Here is a 17,082-nt window from a genome sequence, read left to right as displayed (position 1 = left end):
AAAAGGGGAAAAAAACTATTTTGTGTAAAATGCCAGCAGAGAGTGTTTCTGCCCGGTCTCGAACCGGGGACCTTTCGCGTGTGAGGCGAACGTGATAACCACTACACTACAGAAACAGCTGCTTGCTCACCTTTGTAGGGACTGGGAGAACAGGTGCAAAGGGCAGTGCAAGTGGACCTGCTTAAAGACTAATCAAATGCCTTGCGCCTGAAGCTCACACAATCCAGCCTAAAACATACGTCCTATCAAGCATGCGCACATATACAAGTATGCCAGCTGAGGGCCTATGCAGCGTACAGAGGGAAGGACATATTTCCACTTTGAGATCGGACGGCCAAAACTCACAAGCAAATCAAGGAATGTTACTGAGAGCTAACAGAGAACACAAAGTGCTTGTCGCAAGGACATGGCACGCAAAGAGGTTCAGGAAGTGAATTGTTCATCGACTACTGCTTACCGAGAAAACCAGAGAGTCTGTCCAATGAAAATAACATTGAAAAAACAAAAAAAAGGAGCTCAAGTTAACCACCTTGATTGGGCTCGTCCGGGATTTGAACCCGGGTCCTCTCGCACCCAAAGCGAGAATCATACCCCTAGACCAACGAGCCACGGTCCTTTGAGCATTTGACGGAATTGTCCTCAGCGTTTGCACCCCCCTTAGGATTCGAGGCCAAGAATGCCTATTCCTGAAGTTTGTTCCTGCCGCTGAAAGCCTTGTCGGTGTATGAGCCAAATGAATGCCCCAGTCGGCACGCTCTGACTGTCTTCACAGGTCTCCTCCTCATCCCGAAGGTTGGTGGCCCATTGACATCAGGGTGGAAGGTGCTTGCGATACACTGTTCCTTCCTTCCTTCCTTCCTTCCTTTATTCCTCTTATGCTGTTTATGTAATAAGAGGGGACGATACACAGAAGAGAGAAAGTGGCCCAACACACTAGACTAGCAGTCTTCTGATCAATCTGCAGCTGGCAAGGTGGGGGAGAGCCTTTATTTTGCACCTGCTGGGATCTGCATTGGCAGAAGCTCTGAGGGCTGGGCCTTTCCTTTTGCCTGTAAAAACAAAAAGCAGCCCTCCTCCCTCCAGCCCTGAGAGCATGGGCGTGACACTGGAAAAAGCAGCATCTCCCCTTTGGTAAAGATGACCATTGCACAGCTGCTCACTCAGAGCTCGATCGTGCTCGATCAGCGAGATATATTTAGGTCACCAGCAAAGTCTGTTCTCTTTTCTTGCGTAGGGTGAGCATTCACAGAGCCCAGCTTCGTTGACAAGAGTGCAAAAGGTGTATACTAAAAGCTTTCTGCTTTACTTGAGCGCCATGGCCGTTATTATATTTTGGCTGCTCCAAGCAATCTCTGTCCAGCCGATGCAAATTTCCAGCTCAAATTTTCCCAGCACTCAAAAAGTCCCTCCTCCCGCCAGCTCTGCTTTCAGGAAGTTCAGCAGAAGCAGTCCAACTTCTGTTCCCACTTCAGAGGAAAAGCTTTCTCGGGCCAGAGAAAGCCAGGGAATCACTGTACCGGCAAGTGCATTTCTTACAACTGGTAATCCCTCAGAACACAGAAATGAAGAAGCTGTATATGAAAATGTATTATTTCTTTGGTACACTAACCTATGTAACTAATATGGACCATTTCAGAGGACGGAGCGGACCCAACTGTGATCCCAGAGACCCAAATACCCAGCAGTAGGGAAAATAAATCCTCTCTGTGCTCTGCAACATTACATACACAAAATGCAAGCGCGTGCATTTTTTTATTGGCCCCATATACAGAATACATGTGAGGATGCTTGCCTTCCCAGTGTATTTCTCAAGCTCTTGAGAGCATATGCTATTTCCATGGGAACGCAAATAAGTTCATACTTTACATTTGTGTGTGACAAAAGGGGAAAAAAACTATTTTGTGTAAAATGCCAGCAGAGAGTGTTTCTGCCCGGTCTCGAACCGGGGACCTTTCGCGTGTGAGGCGAACGTGATAACCACTACACTACAGAAACAGCTGCTTGCTCACCTTTGTAGGGACTGGGAGAACAGGTGCAAAGGGCAGTGCAAGTGGACCTGCTTAAAGACTAATCAAATGCCTTGCGCCTGAAGCTCACACAATCCAGCCTAAAACATACGTCCTATCAAGCATGCGCACATATACAAGTATGCCAGCTGAGGGCCTATGCAGCGTACAGAGGGAAGGACGTATTTCCACTTTGAGATCGGACGGCCAAAACTCACAAGCAAATCAAGGAATGTTACTGAGAGCTAACAGAGAACACAAAGTGCTTGTCGCAAGGACATGGCACGCAAAGAGGTTCAGGAAGTGAATTGTTCATCGACTACTGCTTACCGAGAAAACCAGAGAGTCTGTCCAATGAAAATAACATTGAAAAAACAAAAAAAAGGAGCTCAAGTTAACCACCTTGATTGGGCTCGTCCGGGATTTGAACCCGGGACCTCTCGCACCCAAAGTGAGAATCATACCCCTAGACCAACGAGCCACGGTCCTTGGAGCATTTGACGGAATTGTCCTCAGCGTTTGCACCCCCCTTAGGATTCGAGGCCAAGAATGCCTATTCCTGAAGTTTGTTCCTGCCGCTGAAAGCCTTGTCGGTGTATGAGCCAAATGAATGCCCCAGTCGGCACGCTCTGACTGTCTTCACAGGTCTCCTCCTCATCCCGAAGGTTGGTGGCCCATTGACATCAGGGTGGAAGGTGCTTGCGATACACTGTTCCTTCCTTCCTTCCTTCCTTCCTTTATTCCTCTTATGCTGTTTATGTAATAAGAGGGGACGATACACAGAAGAGAGAAAGTGGCCCAACACACTAGACTAGCAGTCTTCTGATCAATCTGCAGCTGGCAAGGTGGGGGAGAGCCTTTATTTTGCACCTGCTGGGATCTGCATTGGCAGAAGCTCTGAGGGCTGGGCCTTTCCTTTTGCCTGTAAAAACAAAAAGCAGCCCTCCTCCCTCCAGCCCTGAGAGCATGGGCGTGACACTGGAAAAAGCAGCATCTCCCCTTTGGTAAAGATGACCATTGCACAGCTGCTCACTCAGAGCTCGATCGTGCTCGATCAGGCGAGATATATTTAGGTCACCAGCAAAGTCTGTTCTCTTTTCTTGCGTAGGGTGAGCATTCACAGAGCCCAGCTTCGTTGACAAGAGTGCAAAAGGTGTATACTAAAAGCTTTCTGCTTTACTTGAGCGCCATGGCCGTTATTATATTTTGGCTGCTCCAAGCAATCTCTGTCCAGCCGATGCAAATTTCCAGCTCAAATTTTCCCAGCACTCAAAAAGTCCCTCCTCCCGCCAGCTCTGCTTTCAGGAAGTTCAGCAGAAGCAGTCCAACTTCTGTTCCCACTTCAGAGGAAAAGCTTTCTCGGGCCAGAGAAAGCCAGGGAATCACTGTACCGGCAAGTGCATTTCTTACAACTGGTAATCCCTCAGAACACAGAAATGAAGAAGCTGTATATGAAAATGTATTATTTCTTTGGTACACTAACCTATGTAACTAATATGGACCATTTCAGAGGACGGAGCGGACCCAACTGTGATCCCAGAGACCAAAATACCCAGCAGTAGGGAAAATAAATCCTCTCTGTGCTCTGCAACATTACATACACAAAATGCAAGCGCGTGCATTTTTTTATTGGCCCCATATACAGAATACATGTGAGGATGCTTGCCTTCCCAGTGTATTTCTCAAGCTCTTGAGAGCATATGCTATTTCCATGGGAACGCAAATAAGTTCATACTTTACATTTGTGTGTGACAAAAGGGGAAAAAAACTATTTTGTGTAAAATGCCAGCAGAGAGTGTTTCTGCCCGGTCTCGAACCGGGGACCTTTCGCGTGTGAGGCGAACGTGATAACCACTACACTACAGAAACAGCTGCTTGCTCACCTTTGTAGGGACTGGGAGAACAGGTGCAAAGGGCAGTGCAAGTGGACCTGCTTAAAGACTAATCAAATGCCTTGCGCCTGAAGCTCACACAATCCAGCCTAAAACATACGTCCTATCAAGCATGCGCACATATACAAGTATGCCAGCTGAGGGCCTATGCAGCGTACAGAGGGAAGGACATATTTCCACTTTGAGATCGGACGGCCAAAACTCACAAGCAAATCAAGGAATGTTACTGAGAGCTAACAGAGAACACAAAGTGCTTGTCGCAAGGACATGGCACGCAAAGAGGTTCAGGAAGTGAATTGTTCATCGACTACTGCTTACCGAGAAAACCAGAGAGTCTGTCCAATGAAAATAACATTGAAAAAACAAAAAAAAGGAGCTCAAGTTAACCACCTTGATTGGGCTCGTCCGGGATTTGAACCCGGGTCCTCTCGCACCCAAAGCGAGAATCATACCCCTAGACCAACGAGCCACGGTCCTTTGAGCATTTGACGGAATTGTCCTCAGCGTTTGCACCCCCCTTAGGATTCGAGGCCAAGAATGCCTATTCCTGAAGTTTGTTCCTGCCGCTGAAAGCCTTGTCGGTGTATGAGCCAAATGAATGCCCCAGTCGGCACGCTCTGACTGTCTTCACAGGTCTCCTCCTCATCCCGAAGGTTGGTGGCCCATTGACATCAGGGTGGAAGGTGCTTGCGATACACTGTTCCTTCCTTCCTTCCTTCCTTCCTTTATTCCTCTTATGCTGTTTATGTAATAAGAGGGGACGATACACAGAAGAGAGAAAGTGGCCCAACACACTAGACTAGCAGTCTTCTGATCAATCTGCAGCTGGCAAGGTGGGGGAGAGCCTTTATTTTGCACCTGCTGGGATCTGCATTGGCAGAAGCTCTGAGGGCTGGGCCTTTCCTTTTGCCTGTAAAAACAAAAAGCAGCCCTCCTCCCTCCAGCCCTGAGAGCATGGGCGTGACACTGGAAAAAGCAGCATCTCCCCTTTGGTAAAGATGACCATTGCACAGCTGCTCACTCAGAGCTCGATCGTGCTCGATCAGCGAGATATATTTAGGTCACCAGCAAAGTCTGTTCTCTTTTCTTGCGTAGGGTGAGCATTCACAGAGCCCAGCTTCGTTGACAAGAGTGCAAAAGGTGTATACTAAAAGCTTTCTGCTTTACTTGAGCGCCATGGCCGTTATTATATTTTGGCTGCTCCAAGCAATCTCTGTCCAGCCGATGCAAATTTCCAGCTCAAATTTTCCCAGCACTCAAAAAGTCCCTCCTCCCGCCAGCTCTGCTTTCAGGAAGTTCAGCAGAAGCAGTCCAACTTCTGTTCCCACTTCAGAGGAAAAGCTTTCTCGGGCCAGAGAAAGCCAGGGAATCACTGTACCGGCAAGTGCATTTCTTACAACTGGTAATCCCTCAGAACACAGAAATGAAGAAGCTGTATATGAAAATGTATTATTTCTTTGGTACACTAACCTATGTAACTAATATGGACCATTTCAGAGGACGGAGCGGACCCAACTGTGATCCCAGAGACCCAAATACCCAGCAGTAGGGAAAATAAATCCTCTCTGTGCTCTGCAACATTACATACACAAAATGCAAGCGCGTGCATTTTTTTATTGGCCCCATATACAGAATACATGTGAGGATGCTTGCCTTCCCAGTGTATTTCTCAAGCTCTTGAGAGCATATGCTATTTCCATGGGAACGCAAATAAGTTCATACTTTACATTTGTGTGTGACAAAAGGGGAAAAAAACTATTTTGTGTAAAATGCCAGCAGAGAGTGTTTCTGCCCGGTCTCGAACCGGGGACCTTTCGCGTGTGAGGCGAACGTGATAACCACTACACTACAGAAACAGCTGCTTGCTCACCTTTGTAGGGACTGGGAGAACAGGTGCAAAGGGCAGTGCAAGTGGACCTGCTTAAAGACTAATCAAATGCCTTGCGCCTGAAGCTCACACAATCCAGCCTAAAACATACGTCCTATCAAGCATGCGCACATATACAAGTATGCCAGCTGAGGGCCTATGCAGCGTACAGAGGGAAGGACGTATTTCCACTTTGAGATCGGACGGCCAAAACTCACAAGCAAATCAAGGAATGTTACTGAGAGCTAACAGAGAACACAAAGTGCTTGTCGCAAGGACATGGCACGCAAAGAGGTTCAGGAAGTGAATTGTTCATCGACTACTGCTTACCGAGAAAACCAGAGAGTCTGTCCAATGAAAATAACATTGAAAAAACAAAAAAAAGGAGCTCAAGTTAACCACCTTGATTGGGCTCGTCCGGGATTTGAACCCGGGACCTTTCACACCCAAAGTGAGAATCATACCCCTAGACCAACGAGCCACGGTCCTTGGAGCATTTGACGGAATTGTCCTCAGCGTTTGCACCCCCCTTAGGATTCGAGGCCAAGAATGCCTATTCCTGAAGTTTGTTCCTGCCGCTGAAAGCCTTGTCGGTGTATGAGCCAAATGAATGCCCCAGTCGGCACGCTCTGACTGTCTTCACAGGTCTCCTCCTCATCCCGAAGGTTGGTGGCCCATTGACATCAGGGTGGAAGGTGCTTGCGATACACTGTTCCTTCCTTCCTTCCTTCCTTCCTTTATTCCTCTTATGCTGTTTATGTAATAAGAGGGGACGATACACAGAAGAGAGAAAGTGGCCCAACACACTAGACTAGCAGTCTTCTGATCAATCTGCAGCTGGCAAGGTGGGGGAGAGCCTTTATTTTGCACCTGCTGGGATCTGCATTGGCAGAAGCTCTGAGGGCTGGGCCTTTCCTTTTGCCTGTAAAAACAAAAAGCAGCCCTCCTCCCTCCAGCCCTGAGAGCATGGGCGTGACACTGGAAAAAGCAGCATCTCCCCTTTGGTAAAGATGACCATTGCACAGCTGCTCACTCAGAGCTCGATCGTGCTCGATCAGGCGAGATATATTTAGGTCACCAGCAAAGTCTGTTCTCTTTTCTTGCGTAGGGTGAGCATTCACAGAGCCCAGCTTCGTTGACAAGAGTGCAAAAGGTGTATACTAAAAGCTTTCTGCTTTACTTGAGCGCCATGGCCGTTATTATATTTTGGCTGCTCCAAGCAATCTCTGTCCAGCCGATGCAAATTTCCAGCTCAAATTTTCCCAGCACTCAAAAAGTCCCTCCTCCCGCCAGCTCTGCTTTCAGGAAGTTCAGCAGAAGCAGTCCAACTTCTGTTCCCACTTCAGAGGAAAAGCTTTCTCGGGCCAGAGAAAGCCAGGGAATCACTGTACCGGCAAGTGCATTTCTTACAACTGGTAATCCCTCAGAACACAGAAATGAAGAAGCTGTATATGAAAATGTATTATTTCTTTGGTACACTAACCTATGTAACTAATATGGACCATTTCAGAGGACGGAGCGGACCCAACTGTGATCCCAGAGACCCAAATACCCAGCAGTAGGGAAAATAAATCCTCTCTGTGCTCTGCAACATTACATACACAAAATGCAAGCGCGTGCATTTTTTTATTGGCCCCATATACAGAATACATGTGAGGATGCTTGCCTTCCCAGTGTATTTCTCAAGCTCTTGAGAGCATATGCTATTTCCATGGGAACGCAAATAAGTTCATACTTTACATTTGTGTGTGACAAAAGGGGAAAAAAACTATTTTGTGTAAAATGCCAGCAGAGAGTGTTTCTGCCCGGTCTCGAACCGGGGACCTTTCGCGTGTGAGGCGAACGTGATAACCACTACACTACAGAAACAGCTGCTTGCTCACCTTTGTAGGGACTGGGAGAACAGGTGCAAAGGGCAGTGCAAGTGGACCTGCTTAAAGACTAATCAAATGCCTTGCGCCTGAAGCTCACACAATCCAGCCTAAAACATACGTCCTATCAAGCATGCGCACATATACAAGTATGCCAGCTGAGGGCCTATGCAGCGTACAGAGGGAAGGACATATTTCCACTTTGAGATCGGACGGCCAAAACTCACAAGCAAATCAAGGAATGTTACTGAGAGCTAACAGAGAACACAAAGTGCTTGTCGCAAGGACATGGCACGCAAAGAGGTTCAGGAAGTGAATTGTTCATCGACTACTGCTTACCGAGAAAACCAGAGAGTCTGTCCAATGAAAATAACATTGAAAAAACAAAAAAAAGGAGCTCAAGTTAACCACCTTGATTGGGCTCGTCCGGGATTTGAACCCGGGACCTCTCGCACCCAAAGCGAGAATCATACCCCTAGACCAACGAGCCACGGTCCTTTGAGCATTTGACGGAATTGTCCTCAGCGTTTGCACCCCCCTTAGGATTCGAGGCCAAGAATGCCTATTCCTGAAGTTTGTTCCTGCCGCTGAAAGCCTTGTCGGTGTATGAGCCAAATGAATGCCCCAGTCGGCACGCTCTGACTGTCTTCACAGGTCTCCTCCTCATCCCGAAGGTTGGTGGCCCATTGACATCAGGGTGAAAGGTGCTTGCGATACACTGTTCCTTCCTTCCTTCCTTCCTTCCTTTATTCCTCTTATGCTGTTTATGTAATAAGAGGGGACGATACACAGAAGAGAGAAAGTGGCCCAACACACTAGACTAGCAGTCTTCTGATCAATCTGCAGCTGGCAAGGTGGGGGAGAGCCTTTATTTTGCACCTGCTGGGATCTGCATTGGCAGAAGCTCTGAGGGCTGGGCCTTTCCTTTTGCCTGTAAAAACAAAAAGCAGCCCTCCTCCCTCCAGCCCTGAGAGCATGGGCGTGACACTGGAAAAAGCAGCATCTCCCCTTTGGTAAAGATGACCATTGCACAGCTGCTCACTCAGAGCTCGATCGTGCTCGATCAGGCTCGATCAGGCGAGATATATTTAGGTCACCAGCAAAGTCTGTTCTCTTTTCTTGCGTAGGGTGAGCATTCACAGAGCCCAGCTTCGTTGACAAGAGTGCAAAAGGTGTATACTAAAAGCTTTCTGCTTTACTTGAGCGCCATGGCCGTTATTATATTTTGGCTGCTCCAAGCAATCTCTGTCCAGCCGATGCAAATTTCCAGCTCAAATTTTCCCAGCACTCAAAAAGTCCCTCCTCCCGCCAGCTCTGCTTTCAGGAAGTTCAGCAGAAGCAGTCCAACTTCTGTTCCCACTTCAGAGGAAAAGCTTTCTCGGGCCAGAGAAAGCCAGGGAATCACTGTACCGGCAAGTGCATTTCTTACAACTGGTAATCCCTCAGAACACAGAAATGAAGAAGCTGTATATGAAAATGTATTATTTCTTTGGTACACTAACCTATGTAACTAATATGGACCATTTCAGAGGACGGAGCGGACCCAACTGTGATCCCAGAGACCCAAATACCCAGCAGTAGGGAAAATAAATCCTCTCTGTGCTCTGCAACATTACATACACAAAATGCAAGCGCGTGCATTTTTTTATTGGCCCCATATACAGAATACATGTGAGGATGCTTGCCTTCCCAGTGTATTTCTCAAGCTCTTGAGAGCATATGCTATTTCCATGGGAACGCAAATAAGTTCATACTTTACATTTGTGTGTGACAAAAGGGGAAAAAAACTATTTTGTGTAAAATGCCAGCAGAGAGTGTTTCTGCCCGGTCTCGAACCGGGGACCTTTCGCGTGTGAGGCGAACGTGATAACCACTACACTACAGAAACAGCTGCTTGCTCACCTTTGTAGGGACTGGGAGAACAGGTGCAAAGGGCAGTGCAAGTGGACCTGCTTAAAGACTAATCAAATGCCTTGCGCCTGAAGCTCACACAATCCAGCCTAAAACATACGTCCTATCAAGCATGCGCACATATACAAGTATGCCAGCTGAGGGCCTATGCAGCGTACAGAGGGAAGGACATATTTCCACTTTGAGATCGGACGGCCAAAACTCACAAGCAAATCAAGGAATGTTACTGAGAGCTAACAGAGAACACAAAGTGCTTGTCGCAAGGACATGGCACGCAAAGAGGTTCAGGAAGTGAATTGTTCATCGACTACTGCTTACCGAGAAAACCAGAGAGTCTGTCCAATGAAAATAACATTGAAAAAACAAAAAAAAGGAGCTCAAGTTAACCACCTTGATTGGGCTCGTCCGGGATTTGAACCCGGGTCCTCTCGCACCCAAAGCGAGAATCATACCCCTAGACCAACGAGCCACGGTCCTTTGAGCATTTGACGGAATTGTCCTCAGCGTTTGCACCCCCCTTAGGATTCGAGGCCAAGAATGCCTATTCCTGAAGTTTGTTCCTGCCGCTGAAAGCCTTGTCGGTGTATGAGCCAAATGAATGCCCCAGTCGGCACGCTCTGACTGTCTTCACAGGTCTCCTCCTCATCCCGAAGGTTGGTGGCCCATTGACATCAGGGTGGAAGGTGCTTGCGATACACTGTTCCTTCCTTCCTTCCTTCCTTCCTTTATTCCTCTTATGCTGTTTATGTAATAAGAGGGGACGATACACAGAAGAGAGAAAGTGGCCCAACACACTAGACTAGCAGTCTTCTGATCAATCTGCAGCTGGCAAGGTGGGGGAGAGCCTTTATTTTGCACCTGCTGGGATCTGCATTGGCAGAAGCTCTGAGGGCTGGGCCTTTCCTTTTGCCTGTAAAAACAAAAAGCAGCCCTCCTCCCTCCAGCCCTGAGAGCATGGGCGTGACACTGGAAAAAGCAGCATCTCCCCTTTGGTAAAGATGACCATTGCACAGCTGCTCACTCAGAGCTCGATCGTGCTCGATCAGCGAGATATATTTAGGTCACCAGCAAAGTCTGTTCTCTTTTCTTGCGTAGGGTGAGCATTCACAGAGCCCAGCTTCGTTGACAAGAGTGCAAAAGGTGTATACTAAAAGCTTTCTGCTTTACTTGAGCGCCATGGCCGTTATTATATTTTGGCTGCTCCAAGCAATCTCTGTCCAGCCGATGCAAATTTCCAGCTCAAATTTTCCCAGCACTCAAAAAGTCCCTCCTCCCGCCAGCTCTGCTTTCAGGAAGTTCAGCAGAAGCAGTCCAACTTCTGTTCCCACTTCAGAGGAAAAGCTTTCTCGGGCCAGAGAAAGCCAGGGAATCACTGTACCGGCAAGTGCATTTCTTACAACTGGTAATCCCTCAGAACACAGAAATGAAGAAGCTGTATATGAAAATGTATTATTTCTTTGGTACACTAACCTATGTAACTAATATGGACCATTTCAGAGGACGGAGCGGACCCAACTGTGATCCCAGAGACCCAAATACCCAGCAGTAGGGAAAATAAATCCTCTCTGTGCTCTGCAACATTACATACACAAAATGCAAGCGCGTGCATTTTTTTATTGGCCCCATATACAGAATACATGTGAGGATGCTTGCCTTCCCAGTGTATTTCTCAAGCTCTTGAGAGCATATGCTATTTCCATGGGAACGCAAATAAGTTCATACTTTACATTTGTGTGTGACAAAAGGGGAAAAAAACTATTTTGTGTAAAATGCCAGCAGAGAGTGTTTCTGCCCGGTCTCGAACCGGGGACCTTTCGCGTGTGAGGCGAACGTGATAACCACTACACTACAGAAACAGCTGCTTGCTCACCTTTGTAGGGACTGGGAGAACAGGTGCAAAGGGCAGTGCAAGTGGACCTGCTTAAAGACTAATCAAATGCCTTGCGCCTGAAGCTCACACAATCCAGCCTAAAACATACGTCCTATCAAGCATGCGCACATATACAAGTATGCCAGCTGAGGGCCTATGCAGCGTACAGAGGGAAGGACGTATTTCCACTTTGAGATCGGACGGCCAAAACTCACAAGCAAATCAAGGAATGTTACTGAGAGCTAACAGAGAACACAAAGTGCTTGTCGCAAGGACATGGCACGCAAAGAGGTTCAGGAAGTGAATTGTTCATCGACTACTGCTTACCGAGAAAACCAGAGAGTCTGTCCAATGAAAATAACATTGAAAAAACAAAAAAAAGGAGCTCAAGTTAACCACCTTGATTGGGCTCGTCCGGGATTTGAACCCGGGACCTCTCGCACCCAAAGTGAGAATCATACCCCTAGACCAACGAGCCACGGTCCTTGGAGCATTTGACGGAATTGTCCTCAGCGTTTGCACCCCCCTTAGGATTCGAGGCCAAGAATGCCTATTCCTGAAGTTTGTTCCTGCCGCTGAAAGCCTTGTCGGTGTATGAGCCAAATGAATGCCCCAGTCGGCACGCTCTGACTGTCTTCACAGGTCTCCTCCTCATCCCGAAGGTTGGTGGCCCATTGACATCAGGGTGGAAGGTGCTTGCGATACACTGTTCCTTCCTTCCTTCCTTCCTTCCTTTATTCCTCTTATGCTGTTTATGTAATAAGAGGGGACGATACACAGAAGAGAGAAAGTGGCCCAACACACTAGACTAGCAGTCTTCTGATCAATCTGCAGCTGGCAAGGTGGGGGAGAGCCTTTATTTTGCACCTGCTGGGATCTGCATTGGCAGAAGCTCTGAGGGCTGGGCCTTTCCTTTTGCCTGTAAAAACAAAAAGCAGCCCTCCTCCCTCCAGCCCTGAGAGCATGGGCGTGACACTGGAAAAAGCAGCATCTCCCCTTTGGTAAAGATGACCATTGCACAGCTGCTCACTCAGAGCTCGATCGTGCTCGATCAGGCGAGATATATTTAGGTCACCAGCAAAGTCTGTTCTCTTTTCTTGCGTAGGGTGAGCATTCACAGAGCCCAGCTTCGTTGACAAGAGTGCAAAAGGTGTATACTAAAAGCTTTCTGCTTTACTTGAGCGCCATGGCCGTTATTATATTTTGGCTGCTCCAAGCAATCTCTGTCCAGCCGATGCAAATTTCCAGCTCAAATTTTCCCAGCACTCAAAAAGTCCCTCCTCCCGCCAGCTCTGCTTTCAGGAAGTTCAGCAGAAGCAGTCCAACTTCTGTTCCCACTTCAGAGGAAAAGCTTTCTCGGGCCAGAGAAAGCCAGGGAATCACTGTACCGGCAAGTGCATTTCTTACAACTGGTAATCCCTCAGAACACAGAAATGAAGAAGCTGTATATGAAAATGTATTATTTCTTTGGTACACTAACCTATGTAACTAATATGGACCATTTCAGAGGACGGAGCGGACCCAACTGTGATCCCAGAGACCCAAATACCCAGCAGTAGGGAAAATAAATCCTCTCTGTGCTCTGCAACATTACATACACAAAATGCAAGCGCGTGCATTTTTTTATTGGCCCCATATACAGAATACATGTGAGGATGCTTGCCTTCCCAGTGTATTTCTCAAGCTCTTGAGAGCATATGCTATTTCCATGGGAACGCAAATAAGTTCATACTTTACATTTGTGTGTGACAAAAGGGGAAAAAAACTATTTTGTGTAAAATGCCAGCAGAGAGTGTTTCTGCCCGGTCTCGAACCGGGGACCTTTCGCGTGTGAGGCGAACGTGATAACCACTACACTACAGAAACAGCTGCTTGCTCACCTTTGTAGGGACTGGGAGAACAGGTGCAAAGGGCAGTGCAAGTGGACCTGCTTAAAGACTAATCAAATGCCTTGCGCCTGAAGCTCACACAATCCAGCCTAAAACATACGTCCTATCAAGCATGCGCACATATACAAGTATGCCAGCTGAGGGCCTATGCAGCGTACAGAGGGAAGGACATATTTCCACTTTGAGATCGGACGGCCAAAACTCACAAGCAAATCAAGGAATGTTACTGAGAGCTAACAGAGAACACAAAGTGCTTGTCGCAAGGACATGGCACGCAAAGAGGTTCAGGAAGTGAATTGTTCATCGACTACTGCTTACCGAGAAAACCAGAGAGTCTGTCCAATGAAAATAACATTGAAAAAACAAAAAAAAGGAGCTCAAGTTAACCACCTTGATTGGGCTCGTCCGGGATTTGAACGCGGGACCTCTCGCACCCAAAGCGAGAATCATACCCCTAGACCAACGAGCCACGGTCCTTTGAGCATTTGACGGAATTGTCCTCAGCGTTTGCACCCCCCTTAGGATTCGAGGCCAAGAATGCCTATTCCTGAAGTTTGTTCCTGCCGCTGAAAGCCTTGTCGGTGTATGAGCCAAATGAATGCCCCAGTCGGCACGCTCTGACTGTCTTCACAGGTCTCCTCCTCATCCCGAAGGTTGGTGGCCCATTGACATCAGGGTGAAAGGTGCTTGCGATACACTGTTCCTTCCTTCCTTCCTTCCTTCCTTTATTCCTCTTATGCTGTTTATGTAATAAGAGGGGACGATACACAGAAGAGAGAAAGTGGCCCAACACACTAGACTAGCAGTCTTCTGATCAATCTGCAGCTGGCAAGGTGGGGGAGAGCCTTTATTTTGCACCTGCTGGGATCTGCATTGGCAGAAGCTCTGAGGGCTGGGCCTTTCCTTTTGCCTGTAAAAACAAAAAGCAGCCCTCCTCCCTCCAGCCCTGAGAGCATGGGCGTGACACTGGAAAAAGCAGCATCTCCCCTTTGGTAAAGATGACCATTGCACAGCTGCTCACTCAGAGCTCGATCGTGCTCGATCAGGCTCGATCAGGCGAGATATATTTAGGTCACCAGCAAAGTCTGTTCTCTTTTCTTGCGTAGGGTGAGCATTCACAGAGCCCAGCTTCGTTGACAAGAGTGCAAAAGGTGTATACTAAAAGCTTTCTGCTTTACTTGAGCGCCATGGCCGTTATTATATTTTGGCTGCTCCAAGCAATCTCTGTCCAGCCGATGCAAATTTCCAGCTCAAATTTTCCCAGCACTCAAAAAGTCCCTCCTCCCGCCAGCTCTGCTTTCAGGAAGTTCAGCAGAAGCAGTCCAACTTCTGTTCCCACTTCAGAGGAAAAGCTTTCTCGGGCCAGAGAAAGCCAGGGAATCACTGTACCGGCAAGTGCATTTCTTACAACTGGTAATCCCTCAGAACACAGAAATGAAGAAGCTGTATATGAAAATGTATTATTTCTTTGGTACACTAACCTATGTAACTAATATGGACCATTTCAGAGGACGGAGCGGACCCAACTGTGATCCCAGAGACCCAAATACCCAGCAGTAGGGAAAATAAATCCTCTCTGTGCTCTGCAACATTACATACACAAAATGCAAGCGCGTGCATTTTTTTATTGGCCCCATATACAGAATACATGTGAGGATGCTTGCCTTCCCAGTGTATTTCTCAAGCTCTTGAGAGCATATGCTATTTCCATGGGAACGCAAATAAGTTCATACTTTACATTTGTGTGTGACAAAAGGGGAAAAAAACTATTTTGTGTAAAATGCCAGCAGAGAGTGTTTCTGCCCGGTCTCGAACCGGGGACCTTTCGCGTGTGAGGCGAACGTGATAACCACTACACTACAGAAACAGCTGCTTGCTCACCTTTGTAGGGACTGGGAGAACAGGTGCAAAGGGCAGTGCAAGTGGACCTGCTTAAAGACTAATCAAATGCCTTGCGCCTGAAGCTCACACAATCCAGCCTAAAACATACGTCCTATCAAGCATGCGCACATATACAAGTATGCCAGCTGAGGGCCTATGCAGCGTACAGAGGGAAGGACATATTTCCACTTTGAGATCGGACGGCCAAAACTCACAAGCAAATCAAGGAATGTTACTGAGAGCTAACAGAGAACACAAAGTGCTTGTCGCAAGGACATGGCACGCAAAGAGGTTCAGGAAGTGAATTGTTCATCGACTACTGCTTACCGAGAAAACCAGAGAGTCTGTCCAATGAAAATAACATTGAAAAAACAAAAAAAAGGAGCTCAAGTTAACCACCTTGATTGGGCTCGTCCGGGATTTGAACCCGGGTCCTCTCGCACCCAAAGCGAGAATCATACCCCTAGACCAACGAGCCACGGTCCTTTGAGCATTTGACGGAATTGTCCTCAGCGTTTGCACCCCCCTTAGGATTCGAGGCCAAGAATGCCTATTCCTGAAGTTTGTTCCTGCCGCTGAAAGCCTTGTCGGTGTATGAGCCAAATGAATGCCCCAGTCGGCACGCTCTGACTGTCTTCACAGGTCTCCTCCTCATCCCGAAGGTTGGTGGCCCATTGACATCAGGGTGGAAGGTGCTTGCGATACACTGTTCCTTCCTTCCTTCCTTCCTTCCTTTATTCCTCTTATGCTGTTTATGTAATAAGAGGGGACGATACACAGAAGAGAGAAAGTGGCCCAACACACTAGACTAGCAGTCTTCTGATCAATCTGCAGCTGGCAAGGTGGGGGAGAGCCTTTATTTTGCACCTGCTGGGATCTGCATTGGCAGAAGCTCTGAGGGCTGGGCCTTTCCTTTTGCCTGTAAAAACAAAAAGCAGCCCTCCTCCCTCCAGCCCTGAGAGCATGGGCGTGACACTGGAAAAAGCAGCATCTCCCCTTTGGTAAAGATGACCATTGCACAGCTGCTCACTCAGAGCTCGATCGTGCTCGATCAGCGAGATATATTTAGGTCACCAGCAAAGTCTGTTCTCTTTTCTTGCGTAGGGTGAGCATTCACAGAGCCCAGCTTCGTTGACAAGAGTGCAAAAGGTGTATACTAAAAGCTTTCTGCTTTACTTGAGCGCCATGGCCGTTATTATATTTTGGCTGCTCCAAGCAATCTCCGTCCAGCCGATGCAAATTTCCAGCTCAAATTTTCCCAGCACTCAAAAAGTCCCTCCTCCCGCCAGCTCTGCTTTCAGGAAGTTCAGCAGAAGCAGTCCAACTTCTGTTCCCACTTCAGAGGAAAAGCTTTCTCGGGCCAGAGAAAGCCAGGGAATCACTGTACCGGCAAGTGCATTTCTTACAACTGGTAATCCCTCAGAACACAGAAATGAAGAAGCTGTATATGAAAATGTATTATTTCTTTGGTACACTAACCTATGTAACTAATATGGACCATTTCAGAGGACGGAGCGGACCCAACTGTGATCCCAGAGACCCAAATACCCAGCAGTAGGGAAAATAAATCCTCTCTGTGCTCTGCAACATTACATATACAAAATGCAAGCGCGTGCATTTTTTTATTGGCCCCATATACAGAATACATGTGAGGATGCTTGCCTTCCCAGTGTATTTCTCAAGCTCTTGAGAGCATATGCTATTTCCATGGGAACGCAAATAAGTTCATACTTTACATTTGTGTGTGACAAAAGGGGAAAAAAACTATTTTGTGTAAAATGCCAGCAGAGAGTGTTTCTGCCCGGTCTCGAACTGGGGACCTTTCGCGTGTGAGGCGAACGTGATAACCACTACACTACAGAAACAGCTGCTTGCTCACCTTTGTAGGGACTGGG

At 47.5% G+C, this 17,082-nt stretch overlaps 17 non-coding genes across 17 annotated transcripts; all 17 read right to left on the bottom strand.

The window, feature by feature from the left end:
* Nucleotides 1–43: 43 nt before the first annotated feature.
* TRNAV-CAC (transfer RNA valine (anticodon CAC)) lies at nt 44–116 on the bottom strand. The gene has a single exon. It is a non-coding gene; the product is annotated as a tRNA-Val (tRNA).
* Nucleotides 117–536: 420 nt separating this feature from the next.
* On the bottom strand, nt 537–608 carry TRNAP-UGG (transfer RNA proline (anticodon UGG)). The gene has a single exon. It is a non-coding gene; the product is annotated as a tRNA-Pro (tRNA).
* Nucleotides 609–1,922: 1,314 nt separating this feature from the next.
* On the bottom strand, nt 1,923–1,995 carry TRNAV-CAC (transfer RNA valine (anticodon CAC)). Its single transcript has one exon. It is a non-coding gene; the product is annotated as a tRNA-Val (tRNA).
* Nucleotides 1,996–2,415: 420 nt separating this feature from the next.
* On the bottom strand, nt 2,416–2,487 carry TRNAP-UGG (transfer RNA proline (anticodon UGG)). Its single transcript has one exon. It is a non-coding gene; the product is annotated as a tRNA-Pro (tRNA).
* A 1,315-nt stretch (nt 2,488–3,802) lies between these two features.
* Nucleotides 3,803–3,875, bottom strand: TRNAV-CAC (transfer RNA valine (anticodon CAC)). The gene has a single exon. It is a non-coding gene; the product is annotated as a tRNA-Val (tRNA).
* Nucleotides 3,876–4,295: 420 nt separating this feature from the next.
* On the bottom strand, nt 4,296–4,367 carry TRNAP-UGG (transfer RNA proline (anticodon UGG)). Its single transcript has one exon. It is a non-coding gene; the product is annotated as a tRNA-Pro (tRNA).
* A 1,314-nt stretch (nt 4,368–5,681) lies between these two features.
* TRNAV-CAC (transfer RNA valine (anticodon CAC)) lies at nt 5,682–5,754 on the bottom strand. The gene has a single exon. It is a non-coding gene; the product is annotated as a tRNA-Val (tRNA).
* A 1,807-nt stretch (nt 5,755–7,561) lies between these two features.
* TRNAV-CAC (transfer RNA valine (anticodon CAC)) lies at nt 7,562–7,634 on the bottom strand. The gene has a single exon. It is a non-coding gene; the product is annotated as a tRNA-Val (tRNA).
* Nucleotides 7,635–8,054: 420 nt separating this feature from the next.
* On the bottom strand, nt 8,055–8,126 carry TRNAP-UGG (transfer RNA proline (anticodon UGG)). Its single transcript has one exon. It is a non-coding gene; the product is annotated as a tRNA-Pro (tRNA).
* Nucleotides 8,127–9,451: 1,325 nt separating this feature from the next.
* On the bottom strand, nt 9,452–9,524 carry TRNAV-CAC (transfer RNA valine (anticodon CAC)). The gene has a single exon. It is a non-coding gene; the product is annotated as a tRNA-Val (tRNA).
* A 420-nt stretch (nt 9,525–9,944) lies between these two features.
* TRNAP-UGG (transfer RNA proline (anticodon UGG)) lies at nt 9,945–10,016 on the bottom strand. Its single transcript has one exon. It is a non-coding gene; the product is annotated as a tRNA-Pro (tRNA).
* A 1,314-nt stretch (nt 10,017–11,330) lies between these two features.
* Nucleotides 11,331–11,403, bottom strand: TRNAV-CAC (transfer RNA valine (anticodon CAC)). Its single transcript has one exon. It is a non-coding gene; the product is annotated as a tRNA-Val (tRNA).
* Nucleotides 11,404–11,823: 420 nt separating this feature from the next.
* TRNAP-UGG (transfer RNA proline (anticodon UGG)) lies at nt 11,824–11,895 on the bottom strand. Its single transcript has one exon. It is a non-coding gene; the product is annotated as a tRNA-Pro (tRNA).
* A 1,315-nt stretch (nt 11,896–13,210) lies between these two features.
* Nucleotides 13,211–13,283, bottom strand: TRNAV-CAC (transfer RNA valine (anticodon CAC)). Its single transcript has one exon. It is a non-coding gene; the product is annotated as a tRNA-Val (tRNA).
* Nucleotides 13,284–15,100: 1,817 nt separating this feature from the next.
* Nucleotides 15,101–15,173, bottom strand: TRNAV-CAC (transfer RNA valine (anticodon CAC)). The gene has a single exon. It is a non-coding gene; the product is annotated as a tRNA-Val (tRNA).
* Nucleotides 15,174–15,593: 420 nt separating this feature from the next.
* On the bottom strand, nt 15,594–15,665 carry TRNAP-UGG (transfer RNA proline (anticodon UGG)). The gene has a single exon. It is a non-coding gene; the product is annotated as a tRNA-Pro (tRNA).
* A 1,314-nt stretch (nt 15,666–16,979) lies between these two features.
* On the bottom strand, nt 16,980–17,052 carry TRNAV-CAC (transfer RNA valine (anticodon CAC)). The gene has a single exon. It is a non-coding gene; the product is annotated as a tRNA-Val (tRNA).
* Between the last annotated feature and the right edge of the window lie 30 nt (nt 17,053–17,082).

Source organism: Ambystoma mexicanum, chromosome 2q (genome assembly GCF_040938575.1).
Source record: "Ambystoma mexicanum isolate Mex_15411 chromosome 2q, UKY_AmexF1_1, whole genome shotgun sequence".
Classification (NCBI taxonomy): Eukaryota; Metazoa; Chordata; class Amphibia; order Caudata; family Ambystomatidae; genus Ambystoma; species Ambystoma mexicanum.
The sequence above is the reverse complement of the archived record's forward strand: the minus strand, read 5'-3'. Positions and strand labels throughout refer to the sequence as shown.